The sequence below is a fragment of the Miscanthus floridulus genome, chromosome 4 (genome assembly GCF_019320115.1).
Source record: "Miscanthus floridulus cultivar M001 chromosome 4, ASM1932011v1, whole genome shotgun sequence".
Classification (NCBI taxonomy): Eukaryota; Viridiplantae; Streptophyta; class Magnoliopsida; order Poales; family Poaceae; genus Miscanthus; species Miscanthus floridulus.
In genome coordinates this window covers 20,188,078-20,202,748 of record NC_089583.1, presented here as the reverse complement: position 1 = coordinate 20,202,748, position 14,671 = coordinate 20,188,078, and positions in this window count along the sequence as shown.

The window sequence follows — 14,671 nt, the reverse complement described above, 5'->3', positions numbered from 1 at the left end:
GTTAAAATTAGGACAGTCCCAATCCAGAAAGTAGATGATTACCTTGGGAAGTTAGGATCTGCTGGCGATCGGGCGGCCGGTCGCTGCGCATCACCGGAGGTATGCGATCCAGATTCTCATCACCTTCTTGTCTTTTTTTTTTGAACAACCGCCGGTGGCCTTGTGTTATTAATTAGGAGTAACGCGTGTACGTAATTCGTGCTCCAACAATCCGCTGGACGTACGCCGGCCGGCCGGCCGTCTTCATGCATGCATGCGCGCGCTCACTGCTTCCTGCTCGCCGTCAAAGGGTGCGGCGGCGTGCGGCCAGAGCGATTCCGATGCATGCCGGTGCCGTGTGTTGTCTTTCTCGGGAACATCCTTCCGGTTCGTTCGTTAATGACAGGTACTACTAGTTTTTTTTAATAAACAGTAAAACAGGTACTAGTAGGTACTCGATCAACCGCCGACGCCGCCGCCGGCGCGCGGCGCGCACGTGCGCGTTTTCGTATGGTCACTGTTCATTGTTCAACCGGCGATCATGCATGCATGTGTGCCGCGCTGAACATCGCGTTCAAGAGTTCGCGAATTGATGGTGGTCGTCGAAAGTACGGGTCGTAGCAAAGCTCTTCTCTTCTGCCGGACCTCGCATCTGCTAGCATTACGCCGTAGAAAAGGATGAAAAGTGGTAGAAAAAAAAGTAAAATACCATGCCTCCCCCACTGTAATTAAAGTTGCATTGCATGCTACTAAGTCCAAGTGTCTCATTTTTCCCAATCGTGCTAGTAGTTTTCTGCTAAATCCAACCCTGCGGCTACTACATCTTGCATCAGATCAGCCGTTCAACCACCAAATCTGTCAGGGCCGGCTATTTGGGCGTATCGTTAAAAGAGAACGGATTTGCTTCCTATTGCACGGCCTTGCAGTCGGAGGCACTAGTCCCTATACTTATTTTTTAATACACTATAAATTTCTCATTTTATAAACAAATAAAATTAAAAAAACTCTAAAATTCTCTATATCTCTAAACAATGAAGTGTGTTATGCATGCTACAAATGAACGGTGAATACTAGTTTTTAATAGCTACTTTAACCTTTCTTCATGTAAATATGTAAGCTTGAAGTGATTTTGAGCTCAAATTGCTTACAAATAAAAAAAACCACAATAAAGAACCATATATATATAGTGAACAAAATGAGATAAGACAATGGTGAAACATGAGAGTATGAAGTTGGTAACCTTTAGAACCGAAGAATCGATGGAGGAATCGAAGAATGGATGGAAAAAGAGCAAGAACACTGCTTAAATTTGAACTTAAGCTCTCGGGCGGGCTCGTGGAGGAAGAAGACGGCCAGCAAGATTTATAGGGGGGACCTTTAGTCGCGGTTGGTGGATTCAACCGGGGCTAAAGGTCACTTTCCAGTCCCAGGCCACGCCACTAGCCAGGACAAGACATTTACTCCCGGTTGGAGCCACCAACCGGGAGTAAAGGTCGACCTTTAGTCTCGGTTGGTGGCTCCAACCGGGACTAAAGGTCCCCTGCCACAACGGCCTCGCGCAGGAGCCGTTGGGCAGGGACCTTTAGTCCCGGTTGAAGCCACCAACCGAGACTAAAGGTCTCTCTAGTCACAGACGCAATATTTCTCGGGACTAGAGTCTGGTTTAGCCCTTAAATCAAAGGTCTGTTCTCTACTAGTGCAAAGACCGTACATTTGTGGTGTGGATTGGGGACGAACCGTGCAAGGTTCACTATCTAGAAAATGCATGACTTCTTACTATGTGGTTATTTTAAGGAAACTGATTTTTTGATTATTTAATGAACAAATTAAAGCGAAATGTAGTATTGCTAATTTGCGAGGCAAAAGTTTATTTCCTTTGGCAAAAGTTTAGCCCTGTCACGTCTAATCTTTGATACTAATTAGGAGTATTAAATATATGCTAATTACAAAACTAATTACACAGACTGAGGCTAATTTACGAGACGAATCTATTAAGTCTAATTAGTCTATGATTTGACATTGTGGTGCTACAGTAACCATTTGTGAATTATGGATTAATTAGGCTTAACAAATTTGTCTCGCTAATTAGTCTACTCCTGTGCAATTAGTTTTGTAATTAGTTCATGTTAACTCCTTCTAGTTAGCATCTGAACGTCCTATGTGACACGAACTAAACTTTAGCCCCTAGATCCCTGCTCTAGCGCCCGCGCCTGTTGCCGTCCATGCGTATGCCTGCAACTCCTACCCGCCCACACACATGATGCTACTGCTGCACCTGGTCGTGCGCTGCTGCTGCTGCCGTCGCCGTGCACCTGGCCATGTGCTGCTGTTGCCGCTGCGCCTATCGGCACGGCTCCGCTGCTGCGGTACACATGCACATTGGGCCCACCATGCTCACTTCGCTTCCCGTGCGTACGCGGGGACCATCTCCGCCTGCGCCCACTTCCTACGCCTGTTGATGGAACACTTGCAACATGAAGCATTTGCCACAACATACATCTAAAACAGATGAAACATTTAGAACATACATATACAACAAGTGTGTATGGCCACTGCAACATATACAACATTTAGATAAAACACTTGCAACATACGTTCGAAACAGTTGAAACATTTAAAACATACACTTGCAACATATGCGTATGCCAAGTGCAACATATACAACAACATTAGGATAAAACACTTGCAATATACGTTTGAAAAAGCTGAAATATTTGAAACATACACTTAGAACATATGTTTATAGTCATTGCAATATATGCAACACCAGACCTACTTTTGCAATATCTAGATGAAACATATGCAACATATATCTGGAACTCATAAAACATACGGTTGCAACATGTACTCATCTACCTATTGCCGCTCAATCGAGGCTTGTTGACGTGGAGCTCGACGTCGGCGCGGAGCTCGATGCAACGCAATGGCACGGAGGTCGCTCAAGGCCTACGGACCTTGGCAGTGGCCGTGGTAGGCGGATGCAGATCGCGGTCGCGGCGTGAGGCGCGGGGAGCGTAGCACGAGGCGCGAGGCGAGTGGGCAGGCGGGTCGATCCCGTCCGGAACGACGGACGCCCTGAGAGTATCATTATCAAAAATTAAAAGCCATCAAGTCTACTACTAGTAGAGAATAGTAGAGACCATTGCACTTATCAATCCCTCAACCCTCTGAAATGGTTATTTTAAAAGGAAAAAAAAAGATGTACGAATAAGTACATTATGATGTTAAAATTAGGATAGTCCCAATCCAGAAAAGTAGATGATTACCTTGGGAAGTTAGGATCTGCTGGCGATCGGGCGGCCGGCCGGCCGCTGCGCATCACCGGAGGTATGAGATCCAGATTCTCATCACCTTCTTGTCTATTTTTTTTTAAACAACCGCCGGTGGCCTTGTGCTATTAATTAGGAGTAACGCGTGTACGTAATTCGTGCTCCAACAATCCGCTGGACGTACGCCGGCCGGCCGGCCGTCTTCATGCATGCATGCGCGCGCTCACTGCTTCCCGCTCGCCGTCAAAGGGTGCGGCGGCGTGCGGCCAGAGCGATTCCGATGCATGCCGGTGCCGTGTGTTGTTGTCTTTCTCGGGAACATCCTTCCGGTTCGTTCGTTAATGACAGGTACTAGTAGCTTTTTTTAATAAACAGTAAAACAGGTACTAGTAGTAGTAGTACTAGGTAGTAGTCGACCAACAACCGACGCCGCCGGCGGCGCGCACGTGCGCGTTTTCGTATGGTCACTGTTCATTGTTCAACCGGCGATCATGCATGCATGTGTGCCGCGCTGAACATCGCGTTCAAGAGTTCGCGAATTGATGGTGGTCGTCGAAAGTACGGGTCGTAGCAAAGCTCTTCTCTTCTGCCGGACCTCGCATCTGCTAGCATTACGCCGTAGAAAAGGATGAAAAGTGGTAGAAAAAAAAGTAAAATACCATGCCTCCCCACTGTAATTAAAGTTGCATTGCATGCTACTAAGGGGGTGTTTGGTTCGAGCTACTAAACTTTAGTAGATACTAAACAGTTTAGTCACTTTTAGTAACTCCAGAGTTATTAGAGAGGACTAAAGCCTTTTTTTAGTAGCTTTTAGTTATAGCGTTTGGTTAAAAAGTTACTAAAGTGACTAAAAGCTACTAAATTTAGTAGCTACTAGGCGAACCAAACAGGCCCTAAGTCCAAGGCCTTGTTTAGTTGGCGAAATTTTTCGAGAAATAGTATTGTAGCACTTTCGTTGTTATTTGGCAATTAGTGTCCAATCATAGTCTAATTAGGCTTAAAAGATTCGTCTCGTGAATTTCGTCTAAATTGTGTAATTAGTTTTATTTTTTATTTATATTTAATGCTTCATGCATGCGTCCAAAGATTCGATGTGACGGGGAATCTTGAAATTTTTTGCAAAATGAAGTGGAACTCAACGGTACCCAAGTGTCTCATTTTTCCCAATCGTGCTAGTAGTTTTCTGCTAAATCCAACCCTGCGGCTACTACATCTTGCATCAAATCAGCCGCCAAGACGTGTAAATGCGCGCACGCACTCATCCATGTATACATCTGACCATGCATGATGACCATCCAAAAGCCAGAAAAGAAAGAACCTGAATAGACGAGGGGAGAGGCAGGCATAACGTGAGGACAAGAGCAGCCGTTTCGGCGACCATTACAGTAAATAAAGCTGACAAATCCAGGCCCCTAGCATGACAAATCCAGGCGGCCCCGACCACAGCCCAAAAGCCCGTCGTCCTTTTCTTACTCGGACCTTGTTTTCTTGTCGCGCATGTATATTTCCCAACCTAGATAGATGATGGAAGTATCCGACGAAACAGTGTGGTGGCAGTACTATGGCACAAATCAAATCATATACTCCTATGTATCTACGTTTCTTTATCACAGATTCACAGCTGACTATTCTTGCTCCAATTCCCAGTTGAACCGTCAACTGATGACAAATTGACCTAGACACCTAGTACTTTCTTCCATGCTTTAACAGCAATCACACAGGACCCGTACTGAACTGTTTGTTCCCTAGGAGTACACGGTAAGGATCACGGGGATTCTTGTTTGAGGTCCAAGTCATTACTCTCTCTCTATATATATATATATGGCAGAGAACATAATTTCGGTTTTTGACTTTAGTCCCGTCCGAAATTGTGCCTGGAACTAATAGAAGATTTAGTCCAACTGGGACTGGGACTATAGGTTGACCCGTTAGTCCCGTATACTCGACCAATCGGGACTAAATGTCCCCACTATATATAGGCTTCTACTGTCCCCCTAACCCGAGACACTGTGTTCGTCCGTGTTCTTGCTTGGTGGAGCAAGTTCTTGCTCTCGGCCGCCAGCTTCCTCTTCAATCTTCTAAAGGTTAGCAACTTCATCTTCTAATCTTTCATTGCTAATAATGTAGATCATTTCATGGTTTAGTAATAAACAGATAAATATGTGTTTTTTATTAGGAATAATAATGGTGGATTTTATTTTTATTTATACATAATTTCTACATAACTTTAAACATTTATAGTTTCTAGATCTTTGTTAGCAACATTAGTTCTTTATGAGAGTTAATAGTCGTTAAAAAAAATTATGTGCCAACAAGTAGGGTGCAAAATGGTTGCAAAATATTTAAGTTTACTTGGCATGCATATATATATCTTGATGATTTTTTTATGTTTCTCTAATATATATTGCATGGTATATTTATATGGGGTTCTATATATTTATTGGGATGTTTTTTTAGTTTTTTATTTATGATGAATGGCGGCGGACTTTCCAGCCATAGGAACCGGGTTTCCAACATGGCGATCTTCCATTTGCGCCATCACCAGATAAGGTCGTTCCGCGTTACCTAGACCCATCAATAGTATGGAATATTTTAAAATTTACAAGCTAATATAATTTTTTTCATATATACATTCATTCATAATATATGATTGTTGTATATGTCGCAGACTATAAAACAGGTCAAGTGGCTGGAATCAGCACTATGGCCACTTGAGGTGTGGGATATCTTCGAGACGACGACAAGTGACGTCGTGAATGATGAAGGTGGTGAGTTATGGATGTGTAATCTTGCCTCTGACATCCCCATTAGGAACAATGATGATATGCGCCAAGATATCGTGCAGACTGGACAACGGATGTCGACCAAGACAAACGCCCAGATCGATGACGTGCTGCTTTCTTTAACGACAATTGAGCGAATTGGCTACCATATGCCTGATTTCTCGTCCTTGAAGATAGAAGCTTTACATGAGCAATTCTGGACATGCCGTGAGTAAGCGAAAGGCATGCGGCATTCAACCAAATGGATGTGGCACGTCGTGTATTATTATTATAATATGAGCACTTCCTGATATTTTTTGTTTGTCCGCTTGCAGAATTTGCTATGTGATTTCACCTATGCTGTAAGTGGCATCCAGCCCATTCTCACGCAAGCTATTGAGCGACTGGGGTACGCTTGGGACTACGTGGAAAACCTGGGTCAGAGAATGATAGCTGGTATCTAGTATTGCATGAGATTTAGGTAGAACCGGGCTATCAATAGTCCGATAGTAGGCTACATCTATGGGGTACCATGTCTTCGGCGTTGTGAGGCAAGAGCGAGTGTTTTAGTGCGAGCCTTGTATTACATTGATAATGACCGTGGTTACTGTACCAGAGACATACACTACTAGCAGTGGAGACAGGCTAGTGTTGTGGCCGGTTTATAGGGTTCATGTGTTAATTAGGTTTATTCGTATTGTTATGTTTAATTAGGTTTATTCGAACGGTTATGCATGTTTAATTAGGTTTATTTGTATGTATATTTTAATTATGTTTGTATGCAAGTTAGTTATGTTTCATTAGGTTTATTTGTATAGATATTATAATTATGTTTGTATGGATTGAAATTTAACTCATGTAGGATTGAAATGCATATGCAAAAAAATCAGAGAAATAAAAACACAAAGAATTTTTGTTGGAAATAAACACAAAAAAGGACTTTTTAGTCCCGGTTTGTACTACCAACCGAGATTAAAGGGCACCTTTTAGTCCCGTTTTTCAATACAAACCGGGATTAAAGAGTACCTTTTGTCCTGGTTTTTGTTACAAACCGGGACTAAAAGTCCCCCACCTACCACCGCCGACCACTGCTCCCACCTATCACCGCGCGCGATCACCACTCATCTTACCTACCACCACTCTCATGCTTATAAAACCGACCACCACGGGCGCCATCCATTCATCTTCCACAACGACATGCAGTGTTTTGTTCTGCCCATTTCAATCCCAATCCATCCGTTGTTCGCCCGATTTCCTATCCACATATATGGCCACTATGTGGGAGAAAGCCCTCTACATACAAATTTTATTACGCGTAGTCAGCCATGATACACACAAGAGGTACTAGAAGAATGTTTTTGAAGATGGAGCAACGTCGAAGCTTGGAGAAGTTGGGTGTGACGCCCGTGCAACATAATTGTTGCATGGGCTGTCTGGTACGTTGATGGATCCATCCTCTGCATTGTGCTCTGGACTGTCTAAGGACTGTTTCTCCATGCAAGGCATGAATGGGCTGTCTGCAGGTTGATGGATCCATCCAAGCCGGGTGTCTGTCCATTCAAGGCATGAATGTACTATCTTCCGAGAGGCATGGGTTCATCAGAGCTCGTTCAACCACCCCCTTGTCTCCAAATAGGCGTAGTTCGCCATCTACCTCTGGCATCTTCTGGCACCTATTTGACCCTACTACTTTGGTGCTAGAAGAATGTTTTTGAGATGGTTATTTTATAATGTGTTACTACACTTTGATTGTAATATTGACCTACTCAGAGAAAGGTCTATGTTATCATATATATAATTTTATTGTTAGGTCTTTGTTATCGTATATGTAATTTTTATGTACAACAAATATTTATTCTAAGGTTCTCTAAGATCTTTAATTATTATTGTTTTCAATGTCGCATGCTTCTCATATTCAAAAATTTCAAACAACCTTGCATGGAGAAATGACCAAAATAAAAGTTATAGATCTCAAAAATTAATTTAACTTTGTAGTTGACAACTTTCTCATTTGAAATCATCTTCTATTTCTAAATTCTGTTTGAAATTTAATTTTTAAAGAAATCTGATTTCTCTTTTTAATCTCTGACTAAAACTTGTAACTAGTCTTTCTCCCTCGTACTAACTTCAAAATTGATAATTTTTCTCCTAATTTTTTTTTCTAAAATCAGGCTCTATCAATTTATTGTGTTCTTACGGCTTTCATTTTGGTCATCTTTTTCATGTGAACTTGTTTTATGAATTCAAAATTTGATTCTTCAAAAATGGCAACTTTAATCAGCATTTTGAAGCAGTAAATGAATTCAGCTGAGAAATTCATAAGCATAAAAGTTGTAGAACTGATCAAGATCTACAACTTTCATTTTGGTTATTTCTTCATTCGACAAAGTGGTAGTAAACATTGTTTAAAATTTATATATATCTCGAACAATGTTTACTACCACTACGTCGAATGGAGAAATGGTTAAAATAAAAGTTGTAGATCTTGAAAAGTTATACAACTTTATAGTTGACAACTTTTTCATTTGAAATCATCTTATAAGGAAAACTATGTTTGAATTTCTCAAAATTGAAATTTGAATTTTAAAAATGTCCTCAAATGGAGAAATGACCTAAACAAAAGTTGTAGATCTCGAAAAGTTATGCAACTTTGTAGTTTACAACTTTTTCATTTGAAATCATCTTGTCAAGGAAAACTATGTTTGAATTTCTCAAATCTGAGATTTGAATATTTAGAAATGTCCTCAAATGGAGAAATGACCAAAACGAAAGTTGTAGATCTCAAAAAATTATACAAATTTGTAGTTAACAACTTTTTCATTTGAAATCAACATGTCATGGAAAACTATGTTTGAATTTCTCAAATTTGAAATTTGAATATTTACAATGTAATTATAATTTATAGCATATGTTATTAAACATTTAAAGCAAGGAACAAAAAGCATTATAAATTGTATATGAAATCAAATTTGTATTGCAATTGTTTGAGCTTTATTTTTTTACTATGCAATTTCCAATTTGCAGCCTATTTAGGTTAAAGGAAATGTTAAAAATTGTTGCATGGGCGGGAAACAAAACTGCCGAGTAGGCAGCAGTTTCGCCATGCGCCAAAATTTGGCTTTAGTCCTAGGTTGGGCCACCAACCGGGACTAGAGGCCTTTCAACCCCGGTTGGTGGCCCAACCCGGGAATAATGGGTCCAACCCTACGTATACTCATCGATTCTCTTCTTCTTCCTCCTTTCAATCGCCGCCACCCAGAGAGAGCTCGCGCCTAGATCCGCCACCCCCACCGGTCGCCACCCGCGCCTTGCATCCGTCCGACCTCACCCTCATCCTTGTCTCCGACGCGCGTGACCTTGCCCCCTCCCTCGTCTCGATCTGGCCAGCCTCGCCCTCATCCACTCACCCCAGCTGGTGCACAGTGGCACACTCGTCCTCGTCTCCGACGGCCGGTCTCGCCCTTGTCCTAGGCTCCGCCGTGTGGCCTCACCCTCATCCTCGTCTCAATTCGGCCGGCCTCGCCCTCGTCCTCTCCCCGGCACGCGCGGCGGCGCCCTCGATCGTCCTCGTCTTTAGTGGCCGGCATCACCCCTCGTCCTCGTCTCCGGCGCATGTGGCCTCGCCTTAGCCCCCTCATCTCGATCCGTCCGGCCGCCTCGCCCTTGTCCTCTCTCCCCGGCGCGCACGGTGGCTCCATCGCCCTTGTCGATCTCCACCAGCGCCTTCATCTCTGGCCTCGATCGACATTGTGTCCACCGGCGCCTTCGTCTCCGGCCTCGACCTCAATCGTCTCAGGCCTCGCCCTCGCAGCTGCCACTAGGTATTCGACCTCGATCGCCTCGCCTCATCCCTTCCTATTGTGTGAAACCGAGCACTCAACCCTAACTTAAGCTAATTGGCTAGCTATTTGTACTCGATCTAACTTGTAATTGGTTTAGTGATATATTTTGATATAATTTGATATATATATGAGAAAAGATACTGACTTTGGTGATATAAATTTTGATATATATATTGACTTTAGTGTGACATATTGTATATAGATATGCATTTGGTATAATATATAGGATCCAGTTAATTATATGAATTTTGATATAGGGTTTACATGTAAATTTTCATATATACATTTTAGTGATATGCATTTTGATATATAAAAAATATTGACTTTAGTGATATATATGAATTTTGATGTTTTGTGTGTGTATATATATATATATATATATATATATATATATATATATATATATATATATATATATGAATTTATGAATTTGGGTGTATGAATTCATATATTGACTCTAGTTATATGAATTTTTATGTATTAACTTTAATGAGAAGAGATGGCTAGACGTCTCCCTAAACCAATTGTCCCAAGTTGGGGCTATTGTATTACTTGGGGATTCGAACCAAGGTTGTCGGCTGTACCGTTCAGTCATCCTAGCATAGTAAGTAACGATATGTGTTTTAATAAATTAATATGTTTTAAATACACTTGTACATAATATATTTTCCTAATATGTATATATGTATATATGTATATGTGTTTCTCTTAAATGTACCGTATAATTGACCCAATCGTATGGTTTGAATAGACACTCTCAAATTTTGGGGGTGAGGGAGTGGATGTTGAGACCTTTGATGTAGATAATGGTCGATTGGACCAATGTTGAATTGGCTTTTCCATCGCCACTAGGAGGGATACAGGTGTTGTACAAATGTCAGAGGTGGGAGTAAATTAAGGCACCTGAGAACAAAATTGCAATTAAATATGTTGTCATTGCACGTTTGAATAAGCCAACACTCACTACGGACGGATTTCAGGAAAAAGCTGATTATGACTAAGAGGGGATCATCTGATCCACCGACTTCTCGACCACCGCTTTCCGTCGTTAGTAGACCATGTGCTCATACTTTTGAAGCAAGGGAGAGTGCACTATTTAATACGTTGTTATACGTCAATGATATTTGTGGATACCATATCGGTGACCTACATTTCACTGAGTACATAATACAACGTTGTCAAACTTGGTGGTGATCTACTTGTGCTTGCATGAACTTGGTGTGTAATTGAACTTTGGGTGTACTTGAACATATAGTTTGTAATGACTTGTTTTAAATTATTATGATTTGTATGAACTTGATGAATGGGGATGATCATTGTAATATATAAGCTCCTACTTAATTAGTTTCATTCTTATTTATGGATGACGTACAATAGTATATAGCATATAATACGTGCACGAAAACTATTTAAAACGAAAACAAATTGAATGGAAAGAAACCGTAAAAGAAAAGAAAAGAAAAAGTAAACAAAAAAGTGATATTTAGTTCTGGTTAGTTATACCAACCGGGACTGGAGATGGTCGCCCTCGGGCTCGGCCTTTAGTCCCAGTTGGTATAAGTAACCGGGACTAAAAGGGCCCCATTCCATACCGGTTGGACGACCCGGGACTAAAGGGTGGGCCTTTAGTCCTGGATTTGTAGTCCCGGTTGGAAAACCAGGACTAGATAGGGTTTTCCAACCGGGACCACAACCTAGTCCCGCATTAGTGTCTATCTCTATTCATCTTCTCTCTCACACACACACACATGGAGAGAGAGAGAACTACTACTCTGTAGCTGGTTACAAAATAACTTATTTTGTAGCCACTTTGAGTTACGATAATTACTATATTAATTTATGAGATTATAGTAACTTCTTACTAAGTGATTTACTATGATGTTATGGTAAATATTCCCATGTGTTATAGCAACCCAACTATCATAAATACGTATTGATATTATTGTAAATTAGTATATAAAATTATCGTAAATGGAGGTGGCTACAGAATAACTTATTTTGTAGCTGGCTACTGAATATATATATATATATATATATATATATATATATATATATATATATATATATATATATATATATATATATATATATATATATATATATATATATATATATATATATATAAGTTATTATATTCGTAGTGTATTCGTCTTCTCACGTAGTATAGAGCCGGCAGCGTCAGGCCGCATCGCCACCAACCCAAGGGAGATAGACGTGAACCAATTGGTCAGTTGGCCCACTGCGTCCACCTTATTGTACACTCCACATCATTAGAGATCTGGGTTTCTCTTCTTTTTCCAAACACGCCCTAATGTATCCGTTGATAGCTACTATAAACTGTAGATTAATTGCACCATCTCCTTCGATTCGATTTTGAACTCTTTGGCGCCCAGTCTGTCGATAACGCGGCATGGCCCTTGTTAACATGGCTACACGGTGGCGAATCTTGCAGCCGGAATCAGCACCGGGGTCATCACCAATGTCGACTAGGGTTTCTTCTCTAACTCTAATGTTCAGGAGTGCGAAACCGTGTTTTATGTCCCATTGGTTTTGTGACAAGTCATCGTGGTCGGCGGACCTCGACAAAAGCCCCTGAATCCACCCATGCGGCTACATACCTCGCATCAAATCAGAGAGTGCCAATGTACCCAGTTGTCGTCACGATTATATTGATCATTGTCGTCACTGGCCTATCACCCATGGCCAAGCGCGCCAACCCACCCTGATAACTAATACATGCATGTTGGCCACACTATCATTATGGTATCACTACTCGACTGAACTAACAATCGCACTGCCACATGATGCTTTTCTTATTGCTATCAATTACAATCAGCACCTCATCCACCACCGTCAACCACCAACTGAGGCTACCACCCCATATAGCTGGTTCAAGAATATGACTTATACAATCGAGCTGATTTTATGCACATGTGTGTTGTTATGTGGGTACGTGTAGCTTGAGCTTTGGGCCTTCAACACCCTCCTCCTCCTCAGTGACAAGCACACCGCCCCACACACTTTGCTACCTCTTGTTTGACCATGCAAATGTTGTGGCCCTTGCATTAAGATGGGAATTGACCAAGGTCATTATTATTTATCACTAAGTCAGGTGGTTTTACCAGTTGATGGATCAAATCTCCAGCTAGGACCGCGGAAGCGAAATTGATAGCATGGATGAATAAGAAGGTCAGCCGCGCCGTCAGAGACAAACGGATCGCGCGCGGCGTTAAGCACGCAGTCCCCAAATGAATTCCATGCGCAGCATGGTGCGTCAGCTCACACGTTAACCGGCCCGTGTACGGACAACGGAGGGGCTAGTTCGGCGTCTACGTACTGCGTACATTTTGATGAAACTTCTAAGACGGCTCGTCCTATAACTTGATGATTAGTTTACTCAAATGTCGGCCTTAATTTGGTATCTGAAGTATATAGTTAACCTTGGTCATTTATATTGAGTTATATATATATATATATATACACACACAGAATGCACCCAGGCCAACCGGCGTGTCTTGTCTGGGCAACCGGCCCAACTAACCCACTAATCAGGCGCGGGCCACACACCTCTACCCTCTCCCACGCCAACACCGCCCCACCACGTAGCGAGGCAGGCACACAGCGAGCGTGCGAACGAGTTGCAATTTGTGTACGACGGAAGTTGCAATCGGTTTGAAGGGATGAGTTACAATTTGTGTATGACTAAAGATGCAATCGGCTGACGGGCTGAGTTGAAACTTGTATACAAACGGAGCTGCAACCAGCCGTCCAGGGCAGTTGCAACTGGCCGACCCAACCGGAATGCAACTGGCCTACCACCAAGATTGCAATTTGTGTACGACGGAAGTTGCAATTGGTTGAAGGGATGAGTTGCAATTTGTGTATGACTGAAGATGCAATCGGCTGGCGGGTGAAAGGATCAAGATGCCCAAGAGGGGGGTGAATTGGGCTAATTCTAAATTTTCTTGCAATAATCAAATCCTACGGATAGCCCAATTAACCCCTTTGCCTAGAAAAGTGTTTCTAACAAATCAACGCACAAATGACTTGCACCCTATGTTCCAAACTTACTCTAGCATAGCAATTCTATGAATATAAAACAAGTATTGAATTTCTCAAAGTAAATACTCAAAGTAAGTGCTCAAAGTAAATAGGGAGAGAAAGGAACGCGGCGATGTTTTGCCGAGGTATCAGAGAGTCGCCACTCCCCACTAGTCCTCGTTGGAGCACCCGCGCAAGGGTGTAGCTCCCCCTTGATCCGCGCAAGGATCAAGTGCTCTCTATGGGTTGATTCTTCGACACTCCATCACGGCGAATCACCCAAAGCCGCTCACAACTTGAGTTGGGTCACCCACAAGCTCCGCCGGGTGATCACCAAGCTCCCAATCACCACCAAGCCGTCTAGGTGATGGCGATCACCAAGAGTAACAAGCACGAACTCTCACTTGACCACGCGAAGCCTAATGAGAAGATGGATGCACACTTGGCTACTCTTGATTCACTAATGAGGTTTCACTCTTGGATTCTCAAATCACAAACACCTCACTAGGACCTTGCTCTTCTTGGCACTCACAAACGTGTTTCTCAGCTGTTGGAATGAGCAAAAGTAGCTCCACTCACGAGTGGAGCTTCTATTTATAAGGCAGCCTAAAAAACGAACCGTTATGAGCTTCGACGGGGTGCCCGGACGCTCCGATCGTTTTGACCGGACGCTCCAGTCAGTTCAACCCACAAACAGTTTTCAAGTGATGACCGGACGCTGTCAGGGTCCGGTCAGTACCGACCGGACGCGTCTGGTCGCACTTGGATGCTTACTGTA